The sequence below is a fragment of the Dasypus novemcinctus genome, chromosome 10 (assembly GCF_030445035.2).
Source record: "Dasypus novemcinctus isolate mDasNov1 chromosome 10, mDasNov1.1.hap2, whole genome shotgun sequence".
NCBI lineage: Eukaryota > Metazoa > Chordata > Mammalia > Cingulata > Dasypodidae > Dasypus > Dasypus novemcinctus.
In genome coordinates this window covers 15,026,675-15,046,893 of record NC_080682.1, presented here as the reverse complement: position 1 = coordinate 15,046,893, position 20,219 = coordinate 15,026,675, and the positions used below count along the sequence as shown (strand labels likewise).

The following is a 20,219-nucleotide window of genomic DNA, read 5'->3' as shown; positions in this document are numbered from 1 at the left end:
CTGAGAGTTCACAAACAGACCCTTACATCTATGGCCAACTGATTTTGACCAGGCTGCCAAGTCCACTCAATTGGGTACAAAGAATTTCTGCAACAAATGGTGCTGGGAGAATTGGATATCCATAAGCAAAAAGATAAAAGAGGACCCAAATCTCACACCATATACAAATATGAACTTAAGAAGGATCAAAGGCCTAAATATAAGAACCATGACAATACAACTCCTAGAAGAAAATATAGGGAAGCCTCTTCAGGATCTTGTGTTGGGTAATGGTTATTTTGACTTCACACCCAGAGCAAAAGAAATGAAAGAAAATTAGACAAATGGGACCTTCCCTAAAATTAAAAACTTTTCTGCATCAAAATACATGCCACAAAAGTGAAAAGACAATCTCCTTAATGGGAGAAAAATATTTGGAAACCTCATATCTAATAAGGGCTTAATATTCAGAATATAAAGAAATCCTACAACTCAACAATAAAAAGAGAAACAACCCAATTTTAAAAGGGCAAAATATTACATGAATAGACAGTTTCCCACAGAGGAAATGCAAATGGCTAAAAAGTATATGAAAAGATGCTCAACATCACTAGCTTTTAGAGAAATGCAAATGAAAACCACAATGAAGGGATTCGTGGGAACAGGGTCATCAGGTTAGGCAGATAGAGATCAGCTCTCACTAAACCAACAGAGAACGAGCCAAGGACTGCCTTGGGGACCTGCTTTGGGGTACAGCAGACCAGGATACTGCTTCACAACTCCCAGAAGAGGAACAGAGAGACAAAGAAGGCAAAGTGACAAATAGTGAGTTATTTGACCTCCTGTCCACCAGGAAGGGCTCCCTTCCCATACACCCAAGATATTAAGCAAAGGTAAACCTCCTGGCAAATAGTGCGGGCAGCGGCAGGCCTCCAGGAGGGTCGGCGCAGTTGGCCGGGCGGGCTCTCCGGATGGGGGCTGCCTCGCGGTCGAAGGAGAGGAGGGGGTTTGGCACGAAGCCGTTGGGCCCTCGCTCTCTCCGCTCAGGCACGGGGGACGCGCGGTGCAAGCAAGAACACCACGGAGACAAGGTCTAGGCACAAGTCTACTTTATTGTTGAAGGGGACATGGTTTTATAGGGTCTAGGGATATGTAAAGGGACTTGATTGGTGCCAGCGGGTGCTGTTGCTTGCGTAGGCGGTTACTGGACAGTAAGCTGGCTAAGAGGTTAGGAGCAAGGAAGGGGAAGGGGAAAGTGTGGGCTGTCTAGATAACAGCTAGGCGGAAGACGGAGAAGGGGAGAAGGAGGGGCAGCGCCAGCTGCCAATACTGGGTGGGAAGGAGACGGGGACAATTGCTCCCTTTTGTTTAAAAGTATGTGCTTTGGGGGAGGTGAACTGGTGGCAGCAGGGGCAGTATGGGATGGGGTACTGGGGTAAGATGAGGGGAGGAGGGAGACCACGAGGACCGGCTGGCGGCGAGAAGCAGAGGGCCCTCCCAGCTGCTCTCAGCTGCAGAGGACACAGCGTCTGGCCAGGACGCATGTGCCTGCTGCTGGGGTCGGTGCACGCTGGCGCCTGGCGCGCGCCGAGCTCTGCCAGCAAAACGGGGTCGTGATGTTCCTGAACCCCTCGCCCGATTGGGGGAGAAGGAGGGAGATGAGTGAGGAAAGGGAGATAGGAGGTTACAGGCGTGCGGTTCGGTGTTTGCGGCGGGGGTGGGAGGAGTGCGGCGGATGGCTTGGTGGTGGCTCTTTAGTGGCGAGGCATTGATAATGAACCTGCACAAAGGAGCTGAATACTGCGTTGGCTTGGTCTTTGGCGAGGCGGACTATTTTTTTGACGGCCCAGGGTCCTACAGTGAGGGCTAAGATGATGATGATGAGTGGGCCTAAAAATGGAAGGAGGTATGGGAGGAGGGTATGGAGAACACTGGAAAAATAGTTTGCATTTTCTCGCTCTTTGCGGCGCTTATCCAATCCCTCCTGGACCTTTCTCAGGTTGTCCTCAACTAAGCCGGTGGAGTTGGCGTATACGCAGCACTCCTCTCCAAGGGAGGCACAGAGACCCCCTTCCTTAAGGAGGAGGAGGTCGAGGCCGTGGCAGTTCTGGAGGACTACCTCAGAGAGAGAATTGAGAGAATTTTTTAGATGTTTTACAGCATTTTGAAGGTAGGTGATATCTTCGTCGACGGCCTGAGAGAGGAGAGGGCAGAGGACTGTGTGGCGAGGGCGGCGATCCCTGTGCCTGCCCCTGCAAGACCTAGAAGGGTAGCGACTGTTAGGACTGTGGTGACAGGCTCTCTCCTTTGTAAGTGGAGGGAGGTTTGTCTGCTCAGCACGCGGCGGAAAAATTCGTGGTCAGAATGGTAAACGACTCGAGGAGCGAGAAGGATGAGCAGGCAAGTCTCATGGGTAGCGTTGAGGGTGGCGACATTGAGGCAGGGGGTTAGCCCGGTGGAGTGCAAAGCCATTGGGAGGTGTTAAGGGGGATTAAGAACTTGGCGGAAGCGCTGGGAGAGGAGTAGTTAGAGCAAGCACTAAGGGAGGGGTGGGAACCTTGATGAGAATGAACACAGCATCCTGTGGAGGAAACAGATTGAAAGGTTAGGGGGATGGAGGAAGTGTTCCAGTTGCACTCGGCTGGGTATACTGAAGTGGATTTGTTGAACGTGAAGTTAACGGCGACAGGCTCATAGATAGGAAGGGAGGGGGAGAGGCAGAGCCAACAGTTCTTGGTGAGGTTGGGGTGAGAAGTATTTAGAGATAAGTAGGATGCATAGATTAACGCGAGAAGGGGACTGGAATACTTGGTAGGGGGGGCCATGGCTGGGGAGCGATGGACAAGGGGGGGGTGCCGCTGGAAGGGGGGGAGGTGGGGGGATTGAGGACTTTATTGGGGCCAACGGCGAGGGGTGGGGATTCAGGCGTGGGCAGTAGTTTTCTGATAATGAGGAAGGCTTCCTCTTGCCAGCACTGGAGGGTCCAATTGGAGCGTTGATGGGCCGAGTTGACAACGGCCGGGGAGATGAAGAGAAGCATGATGATGAGAGCAATGGGAAGAACGGAACTACCCACATGGCGGCGAATCATCTGTGGAGACAAAAGAGAGAGAGAAAACTACAAAGGAAACAGCGATGGGAAGGAGGCAAGTTAGGTAGGCAACTCGTTAGGAGGATCATTGGTGTCAGCGTTAGCGGAAGCCTCGGCGGTGTGGGGCTTGATGAGACATCCTGGGACCCAGATGGGCTGCGGCTCTGATTCAGGGAAAACGCAGGCAAATCCCCGTCCTTGGGCTAAGAGAGGGGCAGGTCCATGCCATTGGGTGGTCTGCGGGTCACGCCAGAGGACAAGCGGTGCAGGGGTGGGCCAGAAGGTAGGCCCCCAGTGCATGTGGACCGGTGAAAAGCCTTGGGCATTGAAGGTCATCAGGTTGTGTCGGATCAGGGCCTCTGTGACGCCGTCGCAAGGGGTGCGACGCGGCTGGTCGGCAGATGTCTTGAGAATGAGGGTTTTGAGAGACTGGTGAGCACGCTTTACTAGGCCTTGTCCCTGCAGATTGTAGGGAATGCCGAAGTGATGGGTGATGTCGTAGAGCTTGAGGAATTTGGCAAAGGAGGCGCTCCGGTAGGCAGGTCCATTGTCTGTCTTGATGTCCCATGGAACGCCCATGAAAAGAATAGATTCTCTGAGCGCTTGGATGGCGTGCTTGGCTGTTTCTCCGGTGAGCGCGGTTGCGTAGCAGAGATGAGAGAAGGTGTCGATGGCTACGTGGAGGTATTTCCATCGGCCAAACTGGGGGACGTGAGTGACGTCCATTTGCCATCTGGAATTGGGGCAGAGCCCACGAGGGTTAACTCCCTGCGGTTGGAGCGGCCCCAAGGGCAGCAATGGAGCGCACGTTCAGCATGACCGCACAAGGTGTTTGCAGGTATGGATTGGGAGGTCTGGAAAGAGTTTGTGGAGGCCAGCTGCTGAGAAGTGAAATCTGGTGTGCAGCAGCTTGGCCTGATTGATGAGGTCTCTGACTGTGACGGTGGTCTCGGCTGGAAGCAGGTGAACGGCCTGATCAGCAAGGTGGTTGCCGTGGGCCAGGGGCCCGGGAAGGCCGGAATGGCTGTGGATGTGAGCGATGAACCAAGGCTGTTGGCGGTTTTCTATGAGCTCTTGAAGGTCCAGGAGAGCGACGTTGATGCTTTCACTCGCTGAGTTGTCGGGCGGAAAAAACGCAGAAAAGGCGATGACTTGGCAGACTTGTAGGCAGTAGAGGCTGTCTGTAAAGATGTTCAGTGGACAGTGGGGATGGGTTTGGAGTGCTAAGATGACAGCACGCAGTTCGGCCACTTGCACAGAGGATTGATGGAGGCGCACATGTGAACGTGGCTGGTGCTCGCCGGGTGCGAAGACAACGGCGGCAAACTTAGTCTTGGAGGCATCTGTGAAGATGATGGTGGTGTCTGGAAGAGGCTTCCTGGATGGAAAAGGGAAATGGCGGGGGGCGGCGATTTCTAGCAGGGGAAGGCCCTGCAGTAACCGATGCTGTGGAAAGTGGTTATCGAAGTTGCCATGATAAAGCTCCATAAGAGTCTGCATATCAACGGAGCTGCGTAGCAGGGTGGTGACTTGCTCGGTGGTGAAGGGCCACACAATGGTGTCAGGTGGGCACCCATAATGATGGGTGGCTTGTGTGACTAGGGCGGTGGCGAGCTGAATGAATAGGGTGGTTTGAGGTCCAATCTTTCGGAGCTTGCTCTTTGCCATATGGACCCAGAGGAGCGGTCCGTCTTGCCAAAGAAGGCCAGTAGGTGTTCCCCGAGTGGGTAAGACTAGGCCTAACAACGGTTTCCCGGGCTCATGTCGCTGGAGTTGGCACTGTTCGATGGCTCTATTTACCCGGGCCAGGGCATTTTTGGCCTCGTCGGTGAGGCGAATCCTCTTTCCGGGTGCGGATGATGGCAGAGCGTTGGAGCAGAGTAGCCGGTACAGGGGCTGGAGTTGCTCTGTGGTAAGCAGCAGCACTGGGCGCAACCAATTGATCTGTCTGCAGAGTTGTTGCAATTCGAGGAGCGTAAGCAGGTCAGGAATTCTGATGTGTGGCATTTGGGGCGCAACGGTGGAAGTGATGGAGAACCCTAGGAACTGGTAGGGTGGATGAACCATTAGCTTCTGTGTATTGACTTTGAGATCTAGGTCTCGAAGGTGGTGCAGCAGTTGCTCCAGGACTGCGTGCAGACCTGACTCTGAGGGATGGGCCATGAGCAAGTCGTCCATATAGTGGATGATGTTAGCGTACTTCACGAGTGGCTGGATGGCTTCGCGTACATACATCTGGCAAATGGCAGGGCTGTTTCACATGCCCTGAGGCAGAACGCGCCAGTGGTATCGCAGTGCTGGTTCCCGATGGTTGGTCTGAGGAACCGTGAAGGCGAATTTCAGTCGGTCGTCCGGGTGCAACGGGATGGAGAAAAAGCAGTCTTTAATATCTATCACTGCAACAAACCAATGCCGGGGCACCGCGGTAGGGTGGGGGAGGCCGGGCTGTGGCGATCCCATAGGCTTGATGTGTTTGTTGATTTCTCTTAAGTCTTGAAGTAGACGGGACTTCCCGTTCTTCTTTTGAATGAAGAAAATTGGCGAGTTGTATGGGCTGGTGGAGGGCTCGATGTGGCCCGCGTGAAGCTGCTCATCAACAAGCCCCTTAAGAATGTCCAGTTTAGGGATTGGGAAAGGCCATTGCTCCACCCAAATGGGCTCCTCTGTATCGCATTGCAGAGGAACGGGTGCTGGAGGTCAAACGCGAGCAATGGCCGAAACTATTGGGGGGGCAGCTGCGGTGGCGTGGCAGTGAGAACGGCTCCCGATTGATGCAGGATATCATGGCCCCAAAGAACTTGCGAGATTTCCTTCAGAATGAGGGGGGCGGAAGGTTCCCGGTCTGTTGCCGCCTTTCTCCACCCCTCCTCCCCTTCCAGCCCCCGCCGTCCTTCCCGCCAGTCCCACCCATATTGCCAACCCACAATCTGCCCTCTTCCCCAGTAACTGCTTACCTCAGGTCTATCCATCAGCTTCAGCCTGTCCACAGCCGCCCCTTAGCCAACCCTCCCTTCATCACGCCCCTCCCTCTACCCAACCCTATATAGCTAAGTGTACTTCTGTAATAAAGCAGACCTGTTCTTGCACTCAAGCGGTCTCCGTGGTTTTTCCCCAACCGCGCGTCCCCCATGCCTGGAGGACCGGTGCTCCATCTTGGAGCACCCCCCGCCGGCTGCCTGGCAGGAGCAAGCCCCCCCGACTCTTGGGCCTGAGCGAGGACGAAACCCTCACACTCAGCTACACCAGTCAACCTTCTGCGTCTCTCCAGACGACGTCCTGGGCAACTTGCTGGGAGGGCGCTTGGCCGGTGGCTCCCACAACTAGGGGGCCATCGGTCAGAGGGAGGTGCCCGGCCTGGTCGAGTGGGATGCAGGAAATTTCTGCTCCTGTGTCGAGTAGCCCTGTGAGCCAGCGGCCGGAGACTTGGATAGAGAGAAGAGGCCTGGTGGAGGGTGCGATGGGAACAGACCAGAGTACTTTCATGGGCGGGGGCGCTGAGTCATTGCGGCCTCTTTGTTGTGGGGCTGAGACCTGCCCCCATGGCCATTTAAAGGCTTGCGGCTGGTGTTAGGGACGCGGCAGTCGCGGGCCCAGTGGTATCCTTTTCCACACCGCGGGCACGGAGTGGAAGGAGGCCGTGGTGGATGGCCTATGTTGGGCACGTCCGGCGGCAGCCATGGCTTGTTGGGGCAGTCTCGAGCAAAGTGGCCGAGTTCGCCACAGCAGAAGCATTTGTTGGAGGCTGAGACGGCAGCGAGGACAGCCTGGGCCACGGTGGAGGCCTGGGCATTGACTCCGGAGCAGGCAAGGACCCAGTCGTGGAGGGGCTTGTCTCTCAGCGGCCTGATGATCGCCTTGCAAGTTGGGTTTGCACCCTCCTGAACAATGTCCTTGATGAAGGAGGTCTGGGCCTGCGTGCCAACGACCTTGCGCTCGGCCGCGGCCTGGACACGCACCATGAAGTCGGAGAACGGTTCCTCTGGTTTCTGGAAAAGTCTGGTGAGTGGCTCGGGCGCGGAGGCGGCGCAGTTGCGGAAGGCACGGGGGGCACACTGCCTTAGCTGGAGGAAGAAGCCTTGGGGGAGGGCGACGTAGCTCTGTGGCATGGCGTAGCGCCCCAGTCCGAGGAACACGTTGGCAGGATATCGGGTGCCGTCGCGGGCGTTCTCGGCAATTTGTTTTTCGTTCTTGGCAGCGAAATGTGCGCACCAGTCAATAAACTGCCCCAAGGGAAGTATGCCTCTCACGAGGGATATCCAGTCGTAGGGGAGACAGCGGGCAAAGGTCATACGTTCAAGGAGGTCTTGAGCATGGGGGCTGGCGAGACCGTCCTCTCGGATAGCGCTGCGGAGGGTTTGCACATCTTTCGGAGAGAAGGGAACCCATACTTGGGGGTTCGCTCGAGAACGATTGGGATTTAGCGGATACATATCAGCGATTGGAGCAGTGGGGGGCTCCAAGAGAAGATCATTAGAGCACAGGAGGGGGTGTCTATTCGGCGGCACATAAGATGGCGGGCGCTCGTACGCATCATCTAGGTCGTCATCAGAAGATGGCGGATGAAGCGCTTCCGGTTCCGGGTAAGGGCAAGATGGCGCCGGTTCCGGGTAGGGGCAAGATGGTGCCGAGGCAGGAAGGGGAGGGTACAACGGCGGATAGTCCTTCCGTGAAGAAGCAGGAAGGGGCAGGGAGTGCAGCTTCTTCCTCTTTTGGGAGGAAGAAGGAGGGAGCGCGCCATCTTGGGTGGGCTTTCCTTTGTTTCGTGAGGAAGAAGGCGGAAGTGCGCCATCTTGGTTGGAGTCAGAATCAGCGGCGTAAGGGGGGTCAAGCTCAAGAGCGGCCTCCAACTGAGCCGAGAGCGATTCGGCATCGGAGTCGTTACCGGGAGCACCGTCTTGGCGGCCGCGCCCTTCCCCTGACTCATCCACGGTATCGCACGGGAAGGCCTTGGCCTCGGGAGCAGGCACGCCTTGCAAACAAGCGCGAATGGCCACAAGAGCGGGGAGGAGGCCGGGGGGAAAGACCTGGCCCTCATGTTCCATGGCTGAGGCTACTCGTTCGATCAGCCGGGCATAAGTCTGAGGACTCCAGAGCGGGCAGGTGATGAGCCAGGGATTGAACGGGAGAAGTAAGTCCCAGTAGCGCTGAAGCTGGCGGACGGAAACTCTAACCTGGTTAGTTTCCAGGAGGGCAGCCAGGGCCCGAACCTGCGGGACCTGATGGGAGGAGAGCGAAGCACCCATTCTGGTTTGAATGGAAGATGCCGAAGAGTCCCTACCTTAAGCGAAGTGTGGGGGGTAGGCGTCAGAGTGGGCCCCACCCACGTTGGGTGCCAATTGCGGGCAGTGGCGGGCCTCCGGGAGGGTCGGCGCGGTTGGCCGGGCGGGCTCTCTGGACGGGGGCTGCCTCGCGGTCGAAGGAGAGGAGGGGGTTCGGCACGAAGCTGTTGGGCCCTCGCTCTCTCCGCTCAGGCACGGGGGACGCGCGGTGCAAGCAAGAACACCATGGAGACAAGGTCTAGGCACAAGTCTACTTTATTGTTGAAGGGGACATGGTTTTATAGGGTCTAGGGATACATAAAGGGACTTGATTGGTGCCGGCGGGTGCTGTTGCTTGCGTAGGCGGTTACTGGACAGTAAGCTGGCTAAGAGGTTAGGAGCAAGGAAGGGGAAGGGGAAAGTGTGGGCTGTCTAGATAATGGCTAGGCGGAAGACGGAGAAGGGGAGAAGGAGGGGCAGCGCCGGCTGCCAATACTGGGCGGGAAGGAGATGGGGACAAAATAGCATCTAACTGAGAGAAGAACAGACATCTTCCTCCCTGCCAGTGGCTTTGGATATATTTAGAACAGGAAGGTGCTCTGAGTCATTTGGAAGAGTACTAGAAAGATAACAAAGCCAAAAGTTGAGTCTGAGTTGCTTGCCCCAGTGGCTGGAAGCCACACTTATAAGCCACCCTCAAGGCAAATAGCCTAAGTGAACCTCTGGCTCCCTACTCTGAAGAGGAGTGTGAGGGGAGATTCCTGGGGAGGTGTCTGTGAGGGTGGAAAGTGGTTTCTTTGTGGTGAGTTTGGCCAGCTGAGCCCCTTTGAACATCGAAGGGACCCCCACTTGACAGGGAGAAAGGAGAGGGATCTCCTCAGGCAGGCTGTCACGCCCAGCCACATAGGCAAAGAGAGATATTTGATGAGCCGGGCGGGGACAGTGCCTAATCAGCCTGAGGGAAAGGAGGACGATAGTCTTCTGAAAGGATAATTAGTCTGAGAAGACAGGTTAGCTCAGTGGAAGAGTTCTTGCCTTACATAGGTGAGGTCCCTGGTTTGACTCCTGGCTCTTAGAGAAGTGATTCACTGGTTGTCAGGCATCCAGCAGGAACTTTATGACAGGGAACATACAGACGTTCTCTTTATTAGTTTTTCTTGGATCTCTCTTTTTAAAAAAATTCCTTTTTTAATATTTTCCTTATTTTATTCACTAAAACCCAGTCTAAAATCAGCAGAGGGCAGGCTGCAAGGTCATTTATTGATGAACACCAGTAGCCTGAAAAGATCCTTAGGGATCTAAGAGGGAACACTGTTTTTCTGTGTTTATTTTTCTTTTTTGTTCTTTTTTTCTATTTTTCCTTTTTTTCTTTAAATGAGTTGATTGCTGTCCTCTTTCTTGTTTGTTATATTTCCCCTTCCTTTCTTCCCTGTTTCTTTGTTTTTTCTTTATCTTCTTATTTTTCTATATTCTTTTTTCTGTTATTGTTCTTTCATTCCACCTCTTTTTGTTTGGTCTTCAATTTTTCTTGTTTTTATTTCTCACTAATTTTTCTGTTTTCTTACTTTTTAAACTTTATTTTCATTCTCCCTTTTTAAATTTCCTCTTTTCTCATCAGTCTGAGCTTTTAATTCATTCTATATATTTTTCTCTATTCTGCTTCTTTGTTTCGTTATTTCTCTTCTACTTTTTCAATCTTATTCCTCTGTACTTCTTATTCATGTTAATTATTAATTCTCCTAGGTCTTGAATGGTTCCTCTACTACCTTTTACTATTATTTTTTTTCTCTTTATATCTCTTTCCTTTTCTCTGGACCTAAATTTTTTTCCCGAGGACCACAGACAACAGCAAGGAAATAGAATAAAAGGAATAAAGTGTCAAAGTGAAACCTTACCACACACAAAAAAACAATAACAAAATAGAACCCTAGAGTAGAGAAAAAAGCTAACCAACTAAATAAACCCATCAAGATAAAAAGATCACCAGGCACCAACAAAAAATTACAAATCATTCCAGGCCCAATCCAATGAACAAGCTAAAAACCAGGAGGAAATTCAGAACATAGAACAACTAATCAGAGATATCCAAACAAATATCATGAATCAACTTAATGAAGTGAAGGAAGAGATTAAGAATATTAAGAAGACACTAGGAGAACATATGGAATAAATTGTAAATAAACATAAAAAGATAACTGACATGATGGTGAAGAATTTCACAATGCAAGAAATAAAAAATATACTGGAAGCACATAGCAGCAGATTTGAACAGTCAGAGGAAAGAATAAACAATGTGGAAGACAGTACATCTAAACTCAAAGATAGATAAAAAGAAAAAAAACCAGCAGGGACTTAAGGATTTGAACGACAACATGAAAGGCACAAACATACATATTATAGGTATGCCAGAGGGAGAAGAGAAGGGAAAGGGGACAGAAGGTGTGTTGGAGGAAATAATGGCTGAAAACTTCCCAACTCTATTGAGGGAGATGGATGTACATGTCCAGGAAGTGCAGTGTACCCCAAACAGTATAAATCTTAACAGGCCTACTCCAAGACACACACTTCTCAAATTGTCCAATGCTCAAGACAAAGAGAGAATTCTGAAAAGAGCAAGAGAAAAGAGATTAATCACATACAAAAGAAGCTTGATAAAATTAAGTGCTGATTTCTCATCTGAAACCATGGAGGTAAGAGGACAGTGGTATAACAGAGGTAAGTGCTAAAAAAAATTTCCAGCTAAGAATTCTCTATATAGCAAAACTGATATTCAAAAATGAGAAAAAGTTCAGAATATCCACAGATAATAAGAAATCAAGAGAGTCTGTCAATAAGAAAGCAGCCCTTCAAGAAACACTAAAGGGAGTTCTACAGATCAAAAGGAAAAAAAAAAAACAGGAGAAATAGGGTAGGAGAGTGTAAGAACAATTAAAAAAACAAAAAGAGAAATAAATACAACATATGACCTACATAAACCTAAAGAAAATATGGCTAATGAAAGTAATTCCTTGACAGTAATAACATTGAACATTAATGGATTAAACTTACCAGTCAAAGACACAGATTGGCAGAATGGACAAGAAAATATGAATCAAATAAATGCTGCCTACAAGAAATTTACCTTAAATCCAGGGATACAAGCAGGCTAAAGTGAATAGTTGGAAAACAATTTTAGAAGCAAACAATAACCAGAAAAGGGTGGGAGTAGCTATACTAATATCAGACAAAATAGGATTTAAATGAAAAATGATGGTAAGAGACAAAGACAGATACTATATATTAATAAAAAGGCTAATTTATAAAGATGAAAGAATAATCATAAACACTGATGTACCTAATTGGGGTGCCTCAAAATACATGAGGCAAACATTAGAAAAATTAAGTGGAGAAATAGATGCCCCTACAATTATAGTGAGGGACTTTAATACACCATTATCACCATTAGACAGAACATCTTGACAGAGAATTAATAAAGAAACAGAGACTGAATAATACATTAGGGAATCTGGACCTAACAGACATATACAGAACATTACACCCAAATACAGCAGGATATACATTCTTTTTGAGTGCACATGGATCATTTTCCAGGATAGACAAGATGTTATGCCACAGAACAACTCTTGATGAATTAAAAAGATTGAAATTATACAATGTTATTTCTCTGATGACAATGGAATGAAGCTGGAAATCAGTAAGGGCCAAAGAACCCATATTAGGCAGAAAGATATAGAAGTTAAACAACACACACTAAGACAAACAGTGGGTCAAAGAGGAAATCACAAAAGAAATCAGTAACTACCTTGAAAAGAATGAAAATGACAACACAACGTATCAAAACCTAGGGGATGCAGCAAAAGCTGTACTGAGAGGGAAATTCATAGCCCTAAATATCTCTATTAAAAAAGAAGAGTTAAATCAAAAACCTAATTGGATACCTGTAGAAATTAGAAAAAGAACAACAGACTAACCCCAAAGGAAGTAGAAAGAAGGAAATAACAAAGATTATAGCATGGCTAAATAAAAGTCAAAATAAGAAAGCACTAGAAAAAATTTTAAAAAAACAAAACCTGGTTGTTTGAGAAAATTAATAAAATTAACAAGCCCTTAGCTAGCCTAACAAAGAAAAAAACAGAGAAGATACAAATACATAAAGTAAGAAATGAGAAAGGGGATATCACTACTGATCCCACAGAAATAAAGAGAATATTTTGAAAAATTGTATACCAACAAGATGGATAATTTAGAGGAAATGGAAAAATTCCTAGAAACATACAAGGAGGCTGCATTGACACAAGAATAAATTGATGAACTCAACAAACCAATCACAAGTAATGAGATAGAATTAGTCATCAAAAACCTACAACTAAGAAGAGCCCAGGAATAGATGGCTTCACAGGTGAATTCTACCAAACATTCTGGAAAGAATTAATACCTATCCTGCTTAAAGTCTTCCAAAAAATATAAAAGTAGAAGGAACATTGCCTAACTCATTCTATGATGCCAACATCATCCTACTATGGAAGCCAAAATCACCATGTAAAGGAAAACTATATTCCAACCTCTCTAATGAACCTAGATGCTAAAATCCTCAGCAAAATATTTTCTAATCATATTCAACAACACATCAAATGAATTATACACCATGACCAAGTGGGCTTTGTCCCTGGTATGCAAGGATGGTTCAACATAAGAAAATCAATCAATGTAATGCACCACATAAAGAGATTGAAAGAAAAAAAAATGACATGATCATCTCTATAAATGCAGAAAAAGCATTCAACAAAATACAGCACCCTCTCCTGATAAAATCACTGCAAAAGATAGGAATAGAAGGAAGTTTCCTCCATATGATAAAGGGTATATGTGAAAAATCCACAGCTAACATCATATTCAAAGGTGAAAAGCTTTCCCTCTAAGATTGGGAACAAGATAAAAATATCCACTTTCACTGCTCTTATTTAACATTGTGGCAGAAGTACTTGCTTGAGGACTTAGAGAAGAAAAAGATATAAAGGCATACAAATTGGAAAGGAAGAAGTAAAAATTTCACTATTTGCAGATCACATGAGCCTACACATAAAAATAGTCTGAGAAATTTACAACAAAGCTCCTAGAGTTTATAAATAAATTCAGTAAAGTCACAAGTTATAAGATCAATGTGCAAAAATCAGTAGCATTTCTGTACACCAATAATGAGCAATCTGAGGAGGAAATCAAGAAAAAATCCCATTTACAATAGCAAATAAAAGAATCAAAAACCTAGGAATAAATTTAACTAAAGATGTAAATGACTTATATGCAGAAAACTATACAATACTGTTAAAGGAAATAAAAAAAGACCTAAATAAATGGAAGAGTATTCCTGGTTCATGGAAAGGAAGACTAACCCTCATTAGGATGTCTATCCTACCCAAACTGAATTACAGGTTTAATGCAACCCCAATAAAAATTACTACATTTTTTACTTAAGTGGAAAAGCTAACTGAAATTTATTTGGGAGAACCATATGTGACTCAACTGATTGGGTTCCTGTCTACCATATGGGAGGCCCTGAGTTTGCTTCCCAGGGCCCCCTTGTGAAGGCAAGCTGGCCCACGCCCACAGAGAGCTGATGGCCCACAACCATGGAGGGCTGATGGCCTGTGCCCACAGAGAGCTGACAGCCCATACCTGCAGAGAGCTGGTGCAGCAAGATGGTGCAGCAAAGGAAAACAAGGAGACACAGATGAACACGCAGCCAAAGGACACAGAAAGCAGATAGCAAGAAAGTGGCAAGGGGGGGATAAATAAATAAAATAAATATTTTTTTAAAAAAAGAAATTTACTGAGAAGGGCAAGGGGCCTCAAATAGCCAAAGATATATTGAAAAAGAGAAATGAAATCGGAGGAATCACACTACCTGACTTTAAAACATACTACAAGTCTATAATGGTCAAAAGTGCATGGCATTAGCACAAGGATAGACATACTGGCCAATGGAAACAAATTGAGAGTTCTGATACAGAGCCTCACATATAAGGTCAACTAATATTCAACAAGGCCACCAAGCCCACTCAACTGGAAGAGAAAGGCATCTTCAATAAGTGGTGCTTTGGAGAATCAGATATCCATATCCAAAAGAACAAGAGAGGAATACCATCTCACACCTTATACAAAAATTAACTTAAGATGGATCAAAGATATAAACATAAGAACCAAGAATATAACACTCCTAGAAAATAATGTAGGGAAGGATCTACAGTATCTTGTATTAGGAAATAGTTTCATAAACTTTATAACCAAAGCACGAGCAATGAAAGAAAAAGTAGATAAATGGGATCTCCTCAAAATCAAAAAACTTTTGCACTTCAAAGGACTTTGTCAATTTGTCAACCATATATCTGATAGGGCCTAATATCCAGCATATAAAGAAATCCTATGCCCTGAAAATAAAAAGACAAACAACCCATTAAAAAGTGGGCAAGTGATTTGAATAGACATTTCTCTATAGAAGAAATACAGATGGCTAAAAATCACATGAAAAGATGCTCAACCTCACTAGCTATTAGGGAAATGCAAATCAAAACTACAATGATATATCTTATTACACCCATTAGGCTGGCAACTATTTAAAAATAGAGGACTGCAAGTGTTGGAGAGGATGTGGAGGAATAGGAACCCTCATCCACTGCTGGTGGGAATATAGAATGGTGCAGCCATTGTGAAGGAAAGTTTGGCAGTTCCTCGGAAAGCTAACTATAGAACTGCCATATGATCCAGCAATCCCACTCCTGGGTAAATACATATAAGAATTGAAAGCAAGGACATGAACAGATATATGCACACCAATGTTCATAGCAGTATTACTCACTATTGCAAAACGGTGGAAACAACCCAGATGTCTATCAGCAGATGAATGGATAAACAAATTAACAAATTATGGAATGGAATATTACTCAACTGTATGAGGGAATGCAGTATTAACACACAGGGTAACATGGATGAATCTTGAAGACCTTATGTAGAGAAGCAAACCAGGCACTGAAGGACAATATGAATTAAGCAAATCAAGTAGGCACACAGAGCTAGAGTCTGGAAGACAGGTTTACAGGAGACAGAAAGGGAGAAGAAAGTTGTGAGCCCATGCCCATACGGGCAAAATCTATTATAAGGTGAAGGGTGTAGTTATGCAGTGGGTGGGCATAACAGTGTAGAGTGATGCTTTTGGGCTGGGTGGTGCTGGTCTGAGAGGGGGGCAGGGTGGGGAGGGTGGGTTAGACTATCCATAGCATTGGGGGGAGGGTTGGGGAGGGAAAAGGTGAGCTCTAGGGATTTGTGGGTATGTGGTTGAAACTACAATGTTGAAAATGTTATTTTGGCAAATATGGCAGGGGTGGGTTACTGGTTTAAGGTGTTAGATGTCAGGGACATGCAGAACAGTTCACACCTTGGACAGGCTTCTAGGGAGTATGTAGCATTCAGATTGTCAGAGTGTGTTGGATCAGGAGGTGGAGACTCACATAATGAGTGGGAAGGTGTTGGGCTCCCATCCTGGGAAGTCCTTTTATAATCTCAAACAGAGGGGCAGGAGGCTCTTGAGAGCATAGGCAGTGCCTAAGAGCAGAGGGCAAGCCAGTATGTGAAGTTCTCAATGTTGTTGCAAGGAAATATGAATCCAGTCCATCAATGAGTTAATCATGGCAGTTACCATGAGTCCTGAAGGGTCAAGGAGGGAGAGAGAGGGAGATATAGAATAGTTGGAGAATGGGTCATTTTGGGGGGCAATGGAATAGTTCTACGTGATCTTGCAAGGATGGTTACAGACCATATCAAATTTCATCAAAGCTATAAAAGTGTATGGTCCAAAATGTAAACCACAATGTAAATCACTGACCATTAGTAGCTATGTTTCACTATTTGTACATCAATTTTATCAAATGTACCATACACAGGTAAAACGTTATTAATAGGGGAAATGGGGAAAGGGAGAGGACTTTGGGTATATGTGCATTGCTTATATTCTATATGTGACTTTTCTGTAACCTAAAGCTTCTTTGAAGACAAACATTATAAAATAAGTCACTGGATGAATAAATGGAAACAAATGTCACTGTACATACAAGACAACAGATCTTACAGTGAAGACATAAATTTTTAAAAATTCTTTATTTTATATTTTTTATTTCAATCTTTTTAAAAATTTCTGTATTTTATCCATTTTTTTAAAAAACCACCATTATTATATCATTTTTCTATTAACTGTAGTATGTTATATTGTTGACTTCAATTTTGAAGAAGTTTTGGATCACAGAGGGGTAACAATTATGTTGGGGGGACCATTGGTGCCAGGCGTCAGAGATGGAGGATGCATGGGAGAAGGTTCACCTGGGGCATACCTTAAGGTATATCAATGAGTTCAAGTGTTCATGGGGCATTTTCACAGCGGGTGGAGGGTCACACAATAACCAAAGAAATATCGAATTCCGATCCTGGGGCACTCTGCCACATTCTCTAATGGTACAGCAAGAATCCCCTGAGTACAGGAGCAGAAACTAGTGAAGGAGGATGGACCAGAGATGGCCCCTGATTATGAAACCTTTACTTTTGAAATTGAAACTTAGCATAGTATCAAAGAGTACCTAAGTGTTACTTCCTGATAGCCTCCTTGTTGCTCAAATGTGGCCACTCTTTAAGCCAAACTCAGCATGTAAATGCCTTACCTTCCCCCCTGGGTGGAACATGACTCCCCGGGATGAGCCTCCCTCATGCTGAGGGATTACTGCCAAACACCAGCTGCTGATGCAACTAGAAAAAGACCTTGAATAAAAGGGGAAATGGTAAAGACAAATGAATTTATCTGACTAAGAGACTTCAAAATGAGTTGGGAGGTCATCAAAGGGTCATGCTTATTCACATCTCAGCAGGATCTCAGAGACAGCCAAAGTAGATACAACCCCAGGTAGTGGTTCTCCTGAGGGCTACAGAGATTCCCAGGCCCTATAGTCATGACAGATGGCTCTGGAGTTTGGTGCCTTGTCAGTGGGCCCTACTTTGGAATTTGTGCTCCTGAGTGTGATGGAGTTGGACTCAGATGTGACCTTTCTACACATGCCTCTTCTGTCACTTTTACTGAACCTGTGGTTGGTGTATGTTAAAGAGACTTGAATCTCTGGACTGTTTATGTGCCAGCTGGGCCTTGAGCCTCAGCAGAGTTGCAACACCTACTCTCCAGTTCCTTGGACTTACCCAGGTCAGCTAACAGGGAGGTGATGATGGTCAACTACCACACCAGGGAACCAAGAGAGTCTACGGCTGCAAGCAGGAGAATTCCATCCATCAACCACGTCGGATCTAAGCCCCCTCTCGATGTAGAGGTGGAATGGACACTGCAATCACAGGGTCCTCAGGATGAAGAATAAAATATGGATTAGAATGGACTTACTTGTATTCTACTATAGAATTATTGTGACTCTAGCAATGGAAAAAAGTATATCATTGATGTGGAGACACTGGCCACGGGAGTTGCTGAAGCCAGGGAGAGGGAAAAAGAGGTGTAATATTGGGGCATTTTCAGGACTTGTCATTGTCCTGAATGATATTGCAGGGAGAGATGCAGGACATTATATATCCTGCGTAACCCACTGAATGGACTAGGACAGAGTGTAAACCACAACATAAACTATAATCCATGCGGTGTAGCAATGCTCCAAAATGTATTCATCAAGTGCAATGAATGTACCACACTAATAAAAGAAGTTGTTGATGTGGGAGGAGTGGGGGATATGGGGAGTGGGTATATGGGAACCTCTTATACTTTTTTATTGTAACATTTTGTGTTATTTATGTATCTTTAAAAAAAGAAGATAATAAAAAAAAATTTTTAAAACAAATTGCAAACAAGAAAGTCCTATCCATCTTCCCCATGGGATCTAAGCCCCCTCTCAATTAGACATGGATGGGAATCACCATCACAGAATCCTTAGAACTGGGGAATGGATGACAGACGAGGGTAAACTTAGACTTGATCTGATCCTAGCAACGGAAGAACTTTTATCATGGATGTGGAAGCAGTGGCCCCTGAAGGTTCTGAGGGGAGGGAAGAGGAAAAATAGGTGTAATTTGGGGGCATTTTAGAACAATAACGATAGATACAAGCCATAGTATATCATATAATAATTTGCAAAATGTGTGGGAGAGAGTGTAAACCACAATGTAAACTATAACTATCGCTTAGTAGCAATGCTTCAAGATGTGTTCATTAATTACGACAAATGTACCACACTAAAGAAGGACGTTGTTGACGTGGGAAAATATGGGAGGGGTAGGGAGCAGGGCATATGGGAATCCCCCATATTTTTTATATAACATTCATGTAATCTAAGTTTCTTAAAAGAAAAAAAGAAGTATATTAAAAGACCACAATGAGCTATCATTTCATACTTACTAGAATGGCCATAATAAAAAAAAAAAAAAAAACTATGTGTTGGAGAGGATACAGAGAAATAAGAATGAATAGGAATGAATTCCCACTTGTTGATTGTGGGTGGGAATATACGATGGTGCAGCCACTATGGAAGACAGTTTGCCAGTCCTCAGGAAGCTAAGGATAAAAACACGGTATCTCTCAGCAATAACACTACTAAGTGTATACCGAGAAGTACTGAAAGCAGGGACTTTTACAGATATTTGCACTACAATGCTCATAGTGGCACCATTCACACTTGCCAAAAGAGAGAAGCAACCCCAATGTCGATCAACTGAAGAATGGAAAAACAAAATTTAGTATATACATAGGATGAAATATTATTCAGCTGTAAAAAGGAATGAAGTCCTGATGTATGGAGCAACATGGATGAACCTTGAGGACATTATGTTAAGTGAAATAATCCAGACACAAGAGGCAAATATTGTATAAATTCACTGTTATAAACTAATAATAATGAGCAAACTTATGTAATTAGAATCTAGAATATAGGTTACCAGAAGATAGATTGGGTTTAGGGGATGAGAAAATGATGCAAAATTTGTATAGATTTTCTATTTAGGCTAATGGTAAAGATTTGGTAACAGGTGGTGGTGAAGGTAGCACATTATTTTGAGTGTAATCCACAGCACTGAACTGTATAGGTGAATGTGGTTAAAAGAAGAAAGTTTAGGATGTATATTATTAGAAAAATTAAAAGTTAAATATAGTATATATAACACAAAGAACCCTACTGTACATGACAGACTACAGTTAATAGTACAAGTTAAAGAATGTTCTTTCATGAATTATAACAAATGTACACTACTAATATAAGGTGGTAATATTAAAGTGGTATATGGAGGGAAATACACCTAAAGTAAATAATGGATAACAGACAGAACTATTTTAATAATCTTTCAATTGTAAGAAGAGTAACTACTGTTTAAAAAAGTTAATAAAATTACCAAAAAAGTGCTACCATCAATTATAACAAATGTTCTACACCAGTGTAAAGTGTGATATATGGGGTGGTGTATAGGAATTCTGTATTTCATGCGTGATTGCTTTGTAAACCGACAACTTCTCTAATAAAGAAAAATTTAAGATGGGTGGAATTTTAGGTTGTACATGACACTAGAATGAATAAGTTGAAAAAACAAACATGGAACTGCACAATGCAAACAGTAAACGCATGGATTATAGTTAATAGTAAAATTGTAAGTGTGCTTTCATCAATTGTAACAAATATCATACCAATGCAATTTGATAATAATAGAGAGGTATATGGGAATCCTATATTTAATGCACAATTTTTCTGTAAACCAGCAACTACTCGTTAAAGAAAAATTTCTATTTGAAAGAGAAAAAAAAGTGCCAAGAAATTTTGGCTTTCTCACAGTTTGTCTTTCTTCTCTTTTTGCCTACGTTCATGCTGGATACTGGA

The 20,219-nt window shown here is 45.3% G+C and overlaps 1 long non-coding RNA gene across 1 annotated transcript in view; it reads right to left on the bottom strand.

The window, feature by feature from the left end:
* LOC139439796 (uncharacterized) overlaps positions 1 to 20,219 on the bottom strand; it is a 62,347-nt gene that overhangs the window by 8,810 nt on the left and 33,318 nt on the right. The window lies entirely within an intron of this gene.